The 16,832-nt window shown below is 30.9% G+C and overlaps 1 long non-coding RNA gene across 1 annotated transcript; it reads left to right on the forward strand.

The window, feature by feature from the left end:
- The first annotated feature begins 1,102 nt into the window (after positions 1-1,102).
- Positions 1,103-16,366, forward strand: LOC120194119. Its single transcript, XR_005522946.1, has 3 exons — positions 1,103-1,114; positions 14,899-14,903; positions 16,143-16,366. It is a non-coding gene; the product is annotated as an uncharacterized LOC120194119 (long non-coding RNA).
- Positions 16,367-16,832: the final 466 nt, after the last annotated feature.

Consider the following 16,832-nt stretch of genomic DNA (forward strand, 5'->3'; position numbering starts at 1 on the left):
AAAAATTACCTAAAATATTATTTTTTACCTAGAACATTAATGTTTTTTTAAGATTTCCGGCAAAGTACCTAATATTAATATTTTTGATAGAAAAAAATAATGTTTTAGGTAACGTTTTACCGAATATGTTAATAAATTCGATAAAACGTCTAATAATAACATTTTTAATAAAAAATAATAATATTTTAAATATTTTTTTTACCAAAAATGTTAAAAAAATATAACAGATAATGTATTTCTTTAATCAAATGAGACTTTCCCGCGGCTGAACTCTGATATGTGACCGCCAACATATGAAAGCCTAAAAGTCCCCAATCGCCTATATGACTTATATGCGAACAGAACAATCAGTCCATTTGTTTTTATTTTGGTTATGGGAAACTTTAATTTGGCGAGGAAACTTTGTGCCAGTTAATGGAATCGGAAGACCCAAGTCAGGTACCATGTTGATGCCTGCACGGTGTTTGATAAAATGCTTTGATGACAATTCTGCCACTGCCCATGACTACACGTATATCATTATTGGGCGTTGGCTCTTATTGCCATGAACTTTTGGAATCTAAGTCATCCCCTACTATTGGTCGAGCAATGGTAGGTAGCAGTGCTCGATGAGCAAACTACTTATTAATTTGTTCCGTACGAGCTGACCTTTTTTTTAAAAAAAAATTATTCTCATTCCAATTATTTGTTGACCCTGGTATCCCAAGATGCCAAAGTTAGGCAGGTCCACGGTCATGATCTGTGGCTGTGGTGCATGGGCGGCCTGCATAATTTAATATGCAGTTTTCAAAGAATTGAAAATGTGTTTTTATTAGTGTTATGGTAATAATCATTTCAAGGAAAATGAGTTTTTTAGTTGTTCATTTAAGACTATTGGTTTTCAATATTCAGGACGAGTCAGGGATCCCATAGCTAGTTTGCTCACAGTACAAAAAAGAAAAGAAAAAACAGAAATCTATCAACGACGAATTCATAAATATTTTTTAAAATATACGCGGGTTAACAACACAATTTTTAAATGTGTGAATACAAATAAAATTTCAGGATTAATACCAACAGTAAAATAAAAAACTAATTGAATAAAATTCGGAATTATGTTAACTCTCACCTATACGTGGATCCGCCACTCTACTTCACTTGTTTAATAGTTAGACTATACATTCTTCTTTTAAATTCGATATAAAATACACGTATCCTTTCTATGATAAAAAATTATTTTAACACAACTGACTGACTTTACCCTGATTTCTTTTATTGCATATGTTTGATGGCAAGTAAAGCCAGATAATGTGTTTCTCTGATAAATTCAAGGTGATTAGGTAACAGGGTCAAAGTCTTCACAGGAAAAATAATAATAATGGGGGAGTCAAAGAAGATTATTGAGATAAATCGGCCTTTTCAAAAGTTTCACGATACTTGTTAATGTAGACCTCCATTTATATTATTTATTTTTTGAAAATAGCTCCAATTATTTAGTAATTATTGACACGGGGAAAGGAGTCTTTCAATATAGGGTGTATATTTTTTTTATCGAATTTGTTAACTATAGAAGGTTAAAAATTGCAGATTTGTTTTTTAAAATAATGAATTTATTTTTAATATTTTTTTATTAATCTATGGTATTTACAAGTGATAGTATCTGTTCTATGAACTCTCATCTATTTAACAATAAAAGCTTAAATATCATGCAGTCTCGTAAGACATATAGAAATAACAATTATTTCTTTAACCACTGAAATAATTTGATTCATATATTTCTATTGAAAAATTAATTATATATAAAATGATAATTAATAAAATTAATATAATAATATATTTGGTTTTTCAAATTTATATTTTTTTAATAATTTAATCCTCAAAATTTACATTTTAATATAACTTTTCATTAAAAAGATAAGAATACGTATATATACACAAATTGTTCTTCCCAAATTTCAAATAAAACTCCTCCTCAGTTGGGATGGTTACCACTCAGGTTATCAATGCTAATGCCATTTATTGATTTTTAGTCCTTGATTTAAGTTTCGATCAAGAGTTCTTATCTCTTATCTTTTAGTTGGTCTGAGTCTAATTTCAAAATTCTTTTTATTTTAAATAGTGATAATTATCGCTCATATTATCAATTTCGTCGCTTAATAATTTTTCGTTGTTGATTTAGACATTGGATCAAGAGTTATTCTTTTTTTTCCCTTTCTTTCTAATTCTTGTTTTGATTATGTTCATTTGCTTATTGTTAATTGTTGTCATGGATATGAGATTGTTGGGGAAGAGTCGATCAGACTTCGTAGTTACAAATTCTAATTTCTTCAAATTAATAGAAGTTTCATCAATAAAAATTATTATTTTATTGTTAAAAGGAAATCAAAAATTCAAATAAGAAGAAAACTAAGGCAGATAAGAATTTTTTTTTATAAAATCAAATTTTCATCAGTCATTATAAAAAGGAAAAAAAAAACACGTTTTAAAACAATGGATAAGAATGAGAAATCAATAAACTTCAGCAAAAAACTTCATTCAAGTATGTTCTTCATTTAACTTAATTCAATTGTATGTTTTTCATTTAACTTTGGAACAGATTCGAAAGATAGATATTTCTGGAGGTGATGAGTTTCATAACCAAGATACGGCTAATTGGGACTATTCAAAAGATGGGACCTTTTCGGTTAATTATGCTTTCCAAGACATCATCAATAACACCGAAGAGGTGACCAATAATAGAAAATTCTTGTGGATATGAAAAGTAAACACCACGGAGTGTATAAGGTTTTTCATCTGGTTATGCTGCTTGAACAGATTGAACACAAACGAGATTCGAAAGCGGGAAAATATGACCAATGAGATGGTTTGTGAGGAATGCCAATATGTATCGGAATCCATAGAACACATCTTGCGTTACTGTAAAGTAGCAAAGACAGTGTGGGCAGAGATCGAACGTTGTTATAGTATGAAACCGAAGGTAGAAGATGATTTTGTCGACTGGATCAAACGAAATAGCTGCTCTAAAAAAAAACTCTGAAGGAACTAGATGAGATATCGTATTCACCATGACTTTATGGGGTAATCTTCAACGAAAAAACCAAGAAGCCAAACCATATTTTGCAATATGGAAGCAATCTTGTGAAGGATATAGAAAGAGCAAATAATACAAAAACAGAAGAATTTACTAGAGAGCCCATATGGGTCAAATGGATCAAACCTCTTGAGGGAACATATGTCTTAAATTCTATGAAGCTTGCATGAAATCAACAGGCATTGCAGCGATTGGAGGCCTTCTCCGAAATGATTAGGGAGATTGGATCTACGGGTAAACAATAAGCATCGGTAAAGCCAATAGTCTCTTGGCAGACATTTAGGAAATAAAACAAGGATTAATTGTTGCGGAAGATCTGGGTTTGAAATACCTTAAAGTTGAATTTGACGCCAAGGAAGCGATCGAAATCATTGCAGGAAAAGCGATGGAAGATAATGACTTGCAACAGAATATCATCGTGAGAGAGTGTAGGAATCTGATGCGAGATTTAGAGATTAGTGAGATAACCTTTGTTTGGAGAGAAGTTAACAAATGTCTGATTGCTTAGTGAAAATGGTGTTGAAGGAAGAAAGAGGCATGAGAATGTTAAAGGACCCGTCGCAATAAATGAGGCATCTGCTAGAAACTGATAAGAGTGGAGAGGAAATCCTAAATCTGATGCGAGATTTAGAGATTAGTGAGATAACCTTTGTTTGGAGAGAAGTTAACAAATGTCTGATTGCTTAGTGAAAATGGTGTTGAAGGAAGAAAGAGGCATGAGAATGTTAAAGGACCCGTCGCAATAAATGAGGCATCTGCTAGAAACTGATAAGAGTGGAGAGGAAATCCTAAAACAATAATATGAAAAACGACATCATTTTTCCATTCCTTTGTACCAAAAAAAAAAAAAAAGGTACGAACTATGGTTTAAGTACAATTATTGGTTTAATAGGTTTTTATCCTTTAAACCAAGCTATGGATAAACTACACTTTTGGTCCCTCACCTTATTACCTCCAATTAAAACCATCACTAATTCTATGCTCTTGGGCCAAACTTAGGTCCAATAGTCTAATCAACTTGCCTCTATTGCTCTGGGAGATCTAATGGGCTCAACTTATTGGTCTCAGGTTGACCCGAACTACTGATATGAGGGTATTACAATTAATATATGATTTTATTATATCTTAGTGTCAGCAAGTTCATATTCAACTCAGACGATCATCATTTTTTTAACGGGAAATGATGACTTGGGACATATGAATATTCGATTGATCATTTCGTAACTTTTAATGGATGAAGACAACAATATAATACCCTATAGTTGGGGGACCATTTTGAAACTTTTATTAGTTGGAGGTGTAGTACCCCAAATTTTGGCTAGTGACCAAAACATAAGTTTTGAAAGTTTAGTGGCCAAAGTATAAATTTGGAAAAAAATATAGGGGACCAAATTGTAATTTTAAAAGTTATATATTTTTATCGATAAATGAATAGGTTATCTTGGAATAATTGTTTTCGTGGGAATCAAAGTTTTGATTCAGTGTTTGTGTTAAAAGCTATAAAACAGAAAAGTTCGGTAAAAAAACAGATAATCAGATTAAACATGAATTCCACGAAAATGTTGAGGATGATGGATTAAGGTTGGAAATATTATTTCTATATTTTAGAACAGTGAGATTTAAGGTGGGTCAGTGGAATTGAAGTCAACTTACCATATTTAGCCGACATTGGGAAATTTGGTGACTAAAGTGAACTTTTCAAGAATTGCATGGCTAAAGTAGATAGTCAACTTCAAATTGGTTTATCTTTGACCATGAATATTTTAATGGAAGATATTATCAATGATATTTGGTCATTATCATAATTCATTAAGGGTGAAATTGGAATTTCTCATTAATTGAATTTAAAATTCAATTAAATTAAAAGGTACCAAGTGTTTTAATTGATTATCACCAAGGAAATTGGATGAAAAATCAGCCCCTTCTTGCTGCTGCTAATGTGAGCCTCCATAGCTAAATGAGTAAGATTTTCAAATTGACAATTAAGCTTATTTTTTTGGGTTAAGCAATTAGATAGAGAATTAATCCTCTTGAAATTCTCTATCATTTGGTATAAAAATTACATGGAAATCATGCTTAGAGGTTGAGATTCATGAATTGGGTGGTTGATGAACATGTTTGATTTTGAAGATTTGATGGAAGATTTTTATGTATGAATTTGATGTAAGAAGATTGAATTCATGCTTGAAATTAAATGGAAAATCTACCCTAACTACTTTATGATTTTCGGCCATAAAGGGAAAATTTGAGGAAAAATGTTGAAACTTTCCTATGATCTAAGATTGATATTAAATGTGTTCTATGTGATTTGGAGATTGATTTGGATTGATTTGGATTAATTTGGAACCTTGAGATAGAAAAAGGGTTATTTTGCAAGTTTTGAGAATTGGATATTGATGCATAAATGTGTAAATTAGAGTATTCAATGTTCAATTTTAATGATGGAATGCTGGAATTTTAAGTTGAACAAGTGATTTAGGATCAATGTGCAAATTTGGGTAAATTTGGTGATGGAATTCGAATAGTCTCAAAAGTGGGATTTCAATTGCGAGTTTTTAAAAGTGATGTATTATTTTGTTAAGAAAATTTGAATGTTGGAAAATTTATTAGCATGCTGATTTTTAAAGTTTAAATATTAGTTTGGGATCAAATTGCAAGTTTATTAAAGTAGATGGTTGAGTTTGAAAAGTCCAAGGAAATATAGGATGAGATTGCAAGTTTTTTAATGTTAAACTATTAAATTGAGTATATTATTAAGGTGTTGGAAATTTTAGTAATTTATGTGAAATGATCATAATGGTGAAGGATCATTATGAATTAGATGGAAATGTTGATATGAATTCTAAGAAGAATTCATAATTAGTAAATTGAATGCAAAGTTGGTAAAAGTTGAAGGAGATTGATGATGAAAATAAATATTTATGGATTCGAATGAGTATTTTGGGAAGTATGAAATTATGACAAAATTATGATTTAGATTATGTATCGATTTAGTATCGGTCACACTTATAGAATTTACATTTTCATCAGAATTAGGTTATGTTAGTAGAATACTAACATATAGTTTGCAAATGATGTATATATGTGATGTCGTACAGACTATGTCAAATCTTCTAATTTTAGCGGTTCGAAAGTGAAGGACAAAGTACACGAAAAAAAGAGAACATCGTAGGAAAGGTTCAGTAGCGAGGCAAAGGTGAGTACAACTTATTCATATAATTATTATGATCGAGAGAGACTTTCAATAAGTCAACCTCGTAGGATTTTTAAAGTATGATTTAATTATAATTATGAGATAATTCCATAATTTTCTTATAAAAGGTTTTACGAATGATTTATGATTTAACTTGGGTATGAATTACCCAATATGTTTTTATATGAAATTTTCTTAAAAGATGTTTGAATGAACTATCATAAATGATTTTCGGGTATGAACTGTGCAAATTATCAATTTTTATGATGATGAACAAAGAATGATTATGGTTCGAAATATTGATGTATTTTAAATGAATATAATATGGTTTGAAAGCCAATTGTATGTTGCATTGAGAATCGTAGGTACAATTGGCATGCCATGAGGTGGATTGATTATGATTATGATCCAATACATTATATGTAGCACCGTTGGTGCAAATGATATGAATGCACTTGGAGTGCATATTCTGATTACGATGATAGCACTAAAGTGTTAATTGCACACTTTTGTCTGACTCACGTAAATTGCATTCTCTTACACATACAGTGAACTAAAAATATGAAAGATAAGCTCTAAAAGGTATTCAAATAAAAATGAAATCTGAAAGAGAAAGTTTTGAAAACGTGTATGAGGGACAGGAATATGAAATGTTGATTATAATTTATGTTGATTACTATGATTCTCATAAAATTATGAGGTTATAATTTTTAGGTTTCTGACGATCAAAAGCGACTTGAATAAGTCGATTTGAAATTTCAATGATTTCATTGAATTTAATTTTAATGTTTTGAATTATTATTATGATATTTTTATTTTAAACTCACCTTAAGTAGTTATACAACCTCACAAAGTTTTACTTAGCATGTGATGGTTTTCACACGTAGGTTTAAATAAATGAAAGAATGTGGAGTGATGTGCCCTCTGATGCATCTGTGCATAAATTAGCCTACCTACAGTATCAATAAGACATCTTAGGCATAATTCAATTTTAGTGTCATGTATAAGTTATCTAGTTAGTAGCTCTGATAATGGTCTGTAATAATAAAGTAGGGTTGCTTTATTTTATTTAGCATAATTATATATGATAATATGATCAAATAATATTATATCATAAAATATTTTTAAGAGTGAAAACCCAATGATTTTAAAGTTGACAACATTTAGATAGTTTCATAAGTGTAGCGGAACAACACTACACTATCTAATTGTTGTCTAAAACCGATTTTGATTTGAATGATAGATTATTAATTTACGACATTACTCAACTATTGAAACATATATATTTTATTAAACTGAGCTTTTAACGGATCAAAATTTTAAGAATTTTAGTTCAAATAAAATAAGAATGTTTAATGTGACATTTATAACTCGTATTTCGATAAATATATGGGTTTTGGATGCTATAGGAGGTCTCATCAAAACAAAACTTTATATTTTGGGATCAATTTACCCTTTAATAAATTGGTGGATATTGAAATATTGAGAGACTAAATTATAAGATATTCAAATATTTATGTTTATTTTTTTTAAATTATGATTCAACTAAAATAAAAGATAAAAGTTAGAGTTAAATTTATTGTCATATCAGTTTTATTAATTGTAACGTTTTTTTGGTTATTGAATATATTAGGAATCTGAGTTAATTTGTTAGTATTTTTTTAAAGTTGATTACCCAAGTTATAAAGTTTCATGATTAAGGACTAATTAAAAAAGCGCTCTACAGTGAAGGAATTATGTATGTATTTACCCTAAACTATTTTCCATAATCTCATGATTAAATGAAATCATAGTCCCCACCGGATTTAATGGTCTTGGCAACACCTGATTGCATCGTCCCGAAGCATCTTAACAAGTCAAATTAAACCATAAACTTGGTCACCAAGTAAGAAACCGGAATTTATAGTGACAGAGAGGCTTTGCTCTCCTCGTATATTCCAGCTTCACTCCATATCTCGTCTCACATACAAACACTCATCAGATACCAAGCTTTCTCTTTATCTGTTTTCTGCCGAAAACAGAACTAAATCTTTATCTTGTCTGAGCAGAGAGATTCATTCAACAGCTTCAAAATCTGTTTTTTCGCCCATTGGTGTATTTCTCTGTTTTGCATCTCCGTCCATCGAGACAAATGGAATTCACTGCTTCAAACCACACAAAGAAACCAAAGCAAACTCTCCCACCCAGGAGAGGCAAGGTTAAGATGAGAATCATAAAGGGTTTTCTGAAATCAGTGACTTCAATGGTGTCCGGCAAGATGAAGGAGAATGGTCAAGGGCTTAGGTCAACCTCCACCACACCCGCTCCAACCCCTACCACCTACGATTCTGATTGATCATTCATTTTTGTGTGCCGCTTTTCTAACTCCAATTGTGGATGGCCTGGCCTGACCTGACCTGACCTGATCATGTTGTCCTCTTTTCCCCCTTTCCTTTTGGAAGGGATTTTTGTTTTCATTTACAGATCCTGTATTGTGTGTGTGTGTTTTTTAATGTTCCTTTTTATGTATATAACGATGCTGCGATCCAATTTTGTCCAAAGTTATGTAAATTAATGAAGTCGATGCATTATTGTTATTATTATATTCTCAAGCCTCAAATGAAAATAATCTTTAATTGATATTAGATGGCAGCAGGACGGATGGACAGTCGCCTTTTGAAAATTTAAAATTATCATATATTTATTTAAATTTTTTTCTATGTATTTCTTATTGAAAATATGTTTAGCCCCTAGAATTTTAGTTTGTCATTCGGAATTTTAGTTTGTCATTCGGAATTTTAGTTCATCACCTTTTAAGTTCATTATTCTAACATAAAATCTTGCATCCGTCCTTAAATATAGTGAACAATATTGAAAAATTGGAAGAGATAAAAGAGAGAAGATGATAGAGGCTTTTTTTTAGTTATTCAAGAACAGAGAAACCCTAAGCACTGTTATATGCATTGCACACATGACCAATATACAGTTAGGCTTAACCATTTAACAGATTGCCCAACAATCTAACTTCCTCGAGCTATATCAGCAAGGGACACGTGTATCCTCAGATATCATCAGTAAGTATTCTCAACAGACAACATCCCATAATCAGAGTCGGATGTTTAAGCTGTTGGGCCATCTTTTACTTTTGCCGTTTGAATGTGAATTTTGACTGGAATTTGCTTGACTTTTTAACCCCACCACCTGGCTTTACTTCAAAGTGGTCGGGGAATGTCCGAAACTAAGAGTATGTTTGTTTAGCTGTAATTTATTTTTTGAAAAATGAATTACTATTATTTGAATTACTGGAATTAGAAAATGAATTATTGGAATTTAAATTTTGAAAAATGAATTACATTTCTAGAAAATGTTTTCCGGAAAATATTTTTCGTAAAATGAATTACATTTTACTGAAAAACATATGAAAAACGTTTTATGATGTTTGGAAGATGATATTTAAACATTTTTTCTACTAGTTGAAAAGTTTTTTAAAAATTATTTATTACAAATATTAAATATAATAAATAATATTATTTATCATAAAACTTAATATTATTATTTTAAAATATTAAAATAATTTATTTATTATTAAATATTATTTTTATAATTTTATTAATAAAATATTAATTTTTGTATATTTTAGTGAAATAAAATATTATAAATTATATTAATTATTTATTAAAGTAATAGTGTTATATTATATTTTAAAAATATTAATTAGTATACTTTAAATATCTTTATTAAAATATTATTTAAATATATAAATAATATTATTCATTATTAAATATATAAAAAAAATATTATATATTATTAAAATAAAAATATAATATCTTATATTATTATAATATAATTGATTATTTTATATAATATTAAAAATATAATATTATATTATTATAAATATTAATAAATAAATAAATAATATTTTGATGAAAATGATATTAAAATATTTTATTAATATTAAATTCATAAAATAAAATTATTTTGAGTATTTATTCTTTGAAGTGAAAAGTTCGGAAAATGACTTACGGAAAATGAATCTATAAGTCATTTTACAAAAAACACAAAGGAAATTATGTTACTAGGAAAATGAATTACATTCCGGAAAACCAATTACGTGAAATAAATACGGGAAAATATTTTTCGGAAAACGAATTACATGAAACAAACACGGAAAAACATTTTCCGAAAAACGAATTACGTGAAACAAATACAGAAATTCAAGAAAAACCAATTCCGTAATTCCAATTACGGACAAACACACCCTAAAACAGAAAAGAAAACTTGGTTGAAATGGTCTCTTTCTTTGCATCCATGTTTTAAATTACTGTATAAAAAGTTTTGAATTACATTTTTTTTATTAATATGGATTAAGTTTAAAATTTTATATGTTAATAAATAATTTTCTATCATCTAACAATGAACGTATCTTCCCTGAGCTCGAACGCTTATGTGATATCATGATCGGAAATCTTTATTTATTTTTTATAAAAAGTAATTTATTGCGACTGCTGTAATCTTGTTTTTCTTTTTTTATCCAACACCACACCTTTAATAATTGGGTCAAATTACGCTTCTAGTATCTAAACCATCAATTTTAATCCATTTTAATACTTAAACTTTTAATTTTTTTAAAATCATACTGAAAGTTTAGTTTTTATTTCATTTTAGTATCTCAACCTTAAAAGCATTAGTTTTTGTTTTATTTTAGTATATTCGTTCAGAATTTAAAGTTTAGTTTTGAAAAGATTGGAAGTTTGTGTTCTAAAACAGACCGAAACATATAGTTTAGGAACCAAACGCATTAATTTAACGACGGAGTACTAAAATGATGAAATGAAAACTAAATGTTATGTATAGTTTTAAAAAATTAAAAGTTTAGGTACTAAAACAGATAAAAATAATAGTTTACATATTAAATGCATAGTTTACCCTAATATTTAATAAGCTTAGGTCATTTGCTGACATCATGGTTTGATCATCTTTTAAGAGCTGTTAAGTTCACTTCTCTTTCTTCACATAAATCTATTTCCTTATTGATTTTCTCTTTTCTTAAGTTCATTTATAAACTGAATTAATTTTTAAAAATGGGTTTTAAAATAAAGAAAATGATCTGATGAAATTGCAACTTCTTATTTTTGTGAAAAAGTGCACAAACAAATTTTTTTATTGAATTTATCGCATATTCCAATTAAATTTCTTAAAATTTAAGAACAGTATAATTAAGTATTCAAGAATTTATCGCCAAATTTAATAACTTACAGAAAAAACATAGCATTCACAAAATTTAAAACTATAAAGATGGAAACATAATAAAAATATTAATTTTATGGCGTCACTTGATAAGGGATAGACCAATTAAATTTAGAATTTATTTTCCCAATTAGCTTGATTCAAATCAAAGAAAGGAAAAACTCCAAATAAAAAAAATGGGATGGTGATAAATTATTGAAACTATGATGTCTTCTAATTTGGAAAGCAAATCAAAATTGTGTTTCGCTTATGTTTTGGTCCAACATTATTTTAAAATAAATTAAAATAAACATACAAACAATCATTAAATTATATTAAAATAATATTTTCAAATAAAAACATTATTTTAAAACAATGTAATAACCATGAAATGAGTCTGAAATTTCAAAGTTTTTAATTTGTTTTTGCGGCACAGATGCCAAAGTGTTAAGGCAGTTGTCTTTCTGGGCAATTAAGTTTGGGAAAACGTGCATTTAACAAATTGGAGGAATAAGAAACTGATTATTCTGGAAACCCAAATCTAGAATTTTTATTCTTCCTCACTAAGAAAAGCCAATAACGATCGACACTCTTTTTATTCCTTGAATATTTGTATCATTAATTGTCGGCAGGAGGGTAAGAAATCATCATCAAAGTCAAAGAAACTTTGTTGATCCAAATCCGATCTACTCAAGTTAAGTCTTTCAAGCCCTGGATGCAGTTTCCCCAAATTGCATCCTGCAGTGCCCACACACATAAATTTAATTGACTCAAAACTGTCAAACTCCACATTAAGCAAAGCTCTTTATTAAGTGGGGTTGGGTAAATGAACTGCTGGAATCCATGCTTTGCTGTAACGTGACCTAATAAACAATAGTTTTCATTAGTATCTTTTATTTTTTACTCAAATAAATTATAATATTAAACGTCAAATGTTTATTTAAATTGGGCTTTTTGCATTAAAAGCTAAGAGCCATATTTCTACCGAGCAGCGTTAACCTGGCGGTTTCATTTTTTCAATTCTCTACCTGTAGAATTACCGACACGAAGATGTTATTTGGGTTACATGATGGTGTATGCAAAAATAAAATGAATGAGACCATACTCAAATGTCCATGGTAGAAAACCCCCAAAAACTTTGATTATCCAGCTAGATTTGTTGTCTATATTTGCAGATAAAAAAAGAATTTCAGAAACTTTTTTTCTGTATTATTACCTGTCTAAAGTATTTTAAAAAGTACAAACACGGCAAAATATTGAGAGATTCGTTATTTATTAAGCAGAAACATGATGGATCCACAATTCGAGAGATCGGCTCTTGGGCTTTCTAGGCTCTGCCTTAACCGGATTCTTTGGTAGCCCACTTAATGATACGTGTCCGATCATTGTATTACGGTTTACAAACAGTTTTTTACTTTTTTTTAATGTGGTAGTGCAGGTTGGATGAAAATTAATCTCTGTTAACAAATTTAATGTAGTTTATGTTTTGGGGATGAAGCTTTGGCTCTTGTTCAAGCTTTACACCATCAAGTTGGGTTTCAGATATTATATCTTATTAAGAGAATTCCTTGTTAGTAATTACAGATGTCGTGGATTCTTTTGAGATGAGCAGAGGGCGTATATTTATCTGGGATGCAAATAAGCTTTCATACAGACTTACTTCCCTGTCGATTCAACTTCATTTCACGGAGGTGGCACATGAAATAGCAAAGGAAGGCTTCGAGAGGATCATTTCTAGGTGGAAGAAGCGTCATCGCTTGGTAATACCCTACTACTTTCCTTGTACTTTGCAAAGCAAAATTCGGCATTGTTATTTTCTCTTCTTTTCCGTTTTGGTTATAGCTGTAGATTCACTGAATTGGTTGAGTTTTTGGGTTATTTTATAGGGTTTTTTTGGCCCAATACGACAGCCGGCAGATTATTTGGCCTAATAGACATCCCATAAATTATTTTGGGATGGACGATATTTTCTATAGTGTAGGACGAAGTTGTCACCTATAAATAATTTTTTGAATTGACTAGTTCCATGATATATATATATATATTTTATTTCGGGTTCTATATTTTAATATTCCCTCAATAACTCGTCATCTCGAGGAGATAAATTCTATTAAAAAAATAATTTTTTTCAAAATTATTAAGTGAAATTATTTTTTTTAAAACGTCGAACTCATTACCTCGAGGAGGCGAGTTCAATTAAAAATTATTTTTTTCAAGATTATTAAGTGAATTTTTTTTTATAAAAAACGTGATTTCTTAGGTTTAAAATATTATAGCCGTTTTAGATTTGAAAAAGAGTCGTTGGAACTCGTTATCTCGAAGTGATGAGTTTCAACGTTCATTTTCTAAAATTTTAACTATAAATAGGAGTTGAGTTAGTTGATAAAGTTATAGGAGAAGCAAAAATGCACTCGTGGGAAGAATATTTCAAGCAACTTTTGAAAGATCATCTTTGATTTGATTACTCTTCAGATGATTCAGATTCAAGCTCGTCTTCAGATGAGGAGTGGGTGAAAGAATCAATAAATTCTATTCTTGATCAACATATGAGTTGATGAGGGAGGAAGAGGAGAAGAATAAGAAGGAGAAGGAGAAGGAGAAGAAGGAAAATAAAGAGTTAGCAAGTTAACGCATCAAACGACTTATCGAAAGGAATGCAAAATAAGAAAAACAATGTAAAAATTAAGAGAAAAAGATGTTTATTTTGTTGAAAAATGTTTTAAATAAATATATGAATTTGACTTTAGTTAAGCATTATAGTTTGCAATTATATATGAAACTTAAAAAATTGAAAAATTAGCATTGATATTTGTAAAATCAGTACAAAGGATTTATCAGTCTGCTCGATATCTTGAGAGATGTGGACAATGTTTTCTATTGTGACCTTCACCTCTGCAGTGGCCACATGCTTCGGCAGACCTTACTCTCTTTGAGGGTCATCAATATCAGTATGAATTCGAGTAGATTTTGGACGACCCCTCAACTTCTTGCGTAATTGCGGATTGGACAACCATTCTTTAGAGACAGTAGGTGGCCAATATGCATCGTTCGGGAGGTACTTTAACTCGCAACTATATATGTTGCTCATAGTATGCAAGCTATAACAATCATCAGCATAAATGTATGAGTCAACATTCACATACATACGTGTAACAACTACTTGAGCGCATGGCTATTTGAAGGCTTGAAATCAACCACAATCATACCATATTCTATTCAGATTACCAATATAAGTGGTAATATAATCAGATTCCAGTCTGGTAAAATTACGACCATGCATTGATGTTGCATTATGTTGATTTTTTTCATTGCTTTCTCCAGATCTGAAGCCCAATTTCTACCTTCGTTCAAAATTGCCTCTACCTAGGCACTTTTGTGCCCAAACTTTACTCAACTTGAAGTATGTCTCCCGAACAATATTTGCCACCAGAAGATGTCTAGTCTCTTTTAGCATTGAATTGATACACTCGACAAGATTGGTTGTCATATGACCGTAACATCGACCTTGATCGTCATATGACTGTGTCCATCTTTCCCGAGGTATCTCAGCTACAAAGTTATACACCTCTTCTCCATACTTTTTCAAATTTTCCAGTCTTGCACAAAAGCTCAGTTGCAGTAATGCATAGCCTGGAAAAATAGTTAGGTGTAAGTATAATAATTTTAAACGAAGACCAAGACCATAAAATGAAAGGTGAAATCGAATAAGTTACTCATGTTGATAATCTCTTTCTTTATATTCTTATTCTTAAACCTCATCTAGTATTTGAAGCAATATAGCGTATATACGCAAGGAATGCATGAGAAGTTGACCACTTACTTCACGGTCTGTCAATCATGGCTAACAACCAAGGCGAACGATCTAAGATCATACAAAACCCATCTTGGGTGGCAATATGGGAGCGCAAGTTTGACAGAAAGAAATTCCTCGTTTCCTCGGACTCATTTTTTTACAATGGCGATGTCAATGAGAAATATGTTTCTGTCACCATCTTGTGCAACAGCTACCATAAGGACGTGTTTGTATAAGTCGTACAAAAAAGTGTCATTCACTTGAACCATCAGTTTGCAATAACGAAAGCCTTCAATTTGTTACTTGAAAGCCCATAACAAGCCTCTGAAAACTCTCTTTTCAGGGATAAATTGTCCATAAAATGTGATTGCAGAATAAGTGTAGGAGCGAACAATGATCTTTGAGATAAAATATTTCATCGCGTGCAACATATGGGGCAGTTTATTGTACGATTGATCTCAATCACCGTAGAGTAGTGTCATAGCTTTCCGTTTGGCCATCCAGAACTTGTAATAAGAAAATATAACAAAATATATTCCATATTGATGCCACGATCATTGATACTGGGATCCTCAATTTTTTTCCGACCAATAGCTTCATGTAAGCACATATGACATCATAGTCTAATTGCTCGTGTTCTTGAGTGTAGGAGCTTAACGTGTAACTGTGATGGTTGTAGAACCTTGTGACTTCCCACGCCGACTTTGTTGTTAACACATTTGACAAAATATGTCTTCTCGTCAGACTCCATAACGGTGATATATGAGCTTTTATACAAAATTCCTTCACAGCCAGTTGTGCATCCTTCTTACTCCCAAACTGTGACCTAACTCTAAGCTCTATCGATTCTTCATTTGAGGTCCCCAGTGGGCTACTCCAAGGAGGTAAGGGAAAATGTGCATGTGCCAAGAGTAGAAAGCTATTATTTGAAAGGAAGACGGAATGACAAGATGCACGAAAGCAGTCCCTTGCATTACTCTGCCTATAACATCTTGGATGAGGTTGATAGGAAACAAGTTTGCCAGTTGGGCAAAAATGACAGGTTACAGATGCCCTCCTCAAGGGTTTACCTTACCGAGGAAAGGCAGAAAGGTGAACTCGCCTATGATTAGGGATGGGCATGGGTCGGGTTAGGTCGGGTTTTTGGTCCACCCGACTCGATCCGAGAAGAAGGGGACCTCCACTCTTGATCCGACCCGACAAAATTAATTTTTCACCCGATCCGATCCGAAATAATAAAAAAAAATTATTTTTATTCAATAAAAACAGTGACTAAATTGAAAAAAATAATATATGGAGGGGTATTATTGAAATTATTCCTAAATATATAAGGTAAAATTATATTTTTTTTTCGGGTCGGGTCGGGTCGAATTTTTTTACCCTAAACCCGAACCCAACCCGAACCCGAATTTTTTTGTTGAAAAATCCGACCCGATCAGGTCGGGTCAGAACCCGTCGGGTTCAGGTTAGATGCCCATCCCTACCTATGATCAGTCTCTGTGTCAATCAAATTATCTGCACGACTGTCTTGTTGATGATGAGGATGCTTCACCTGTGACACAACCATTATT

This window comes from Hibiscus syriacus, unplaced genomic scaffold (genome assembly GCF_006381635.1).
Source record: "Hibiscus syriacus cultivar Baekdansim isolate YM2019G1 unplaced genomic scaffold, ASM638163v2 tig00116997_pilon, whole genome shotgun sequence".
Lineage (NCBI taxonomy): Eukaryota > Viridiplantae > Streptophyta > Magnoliopsida > Malvales > Malvaceae > Hibiscus > Hibiscus syriacus.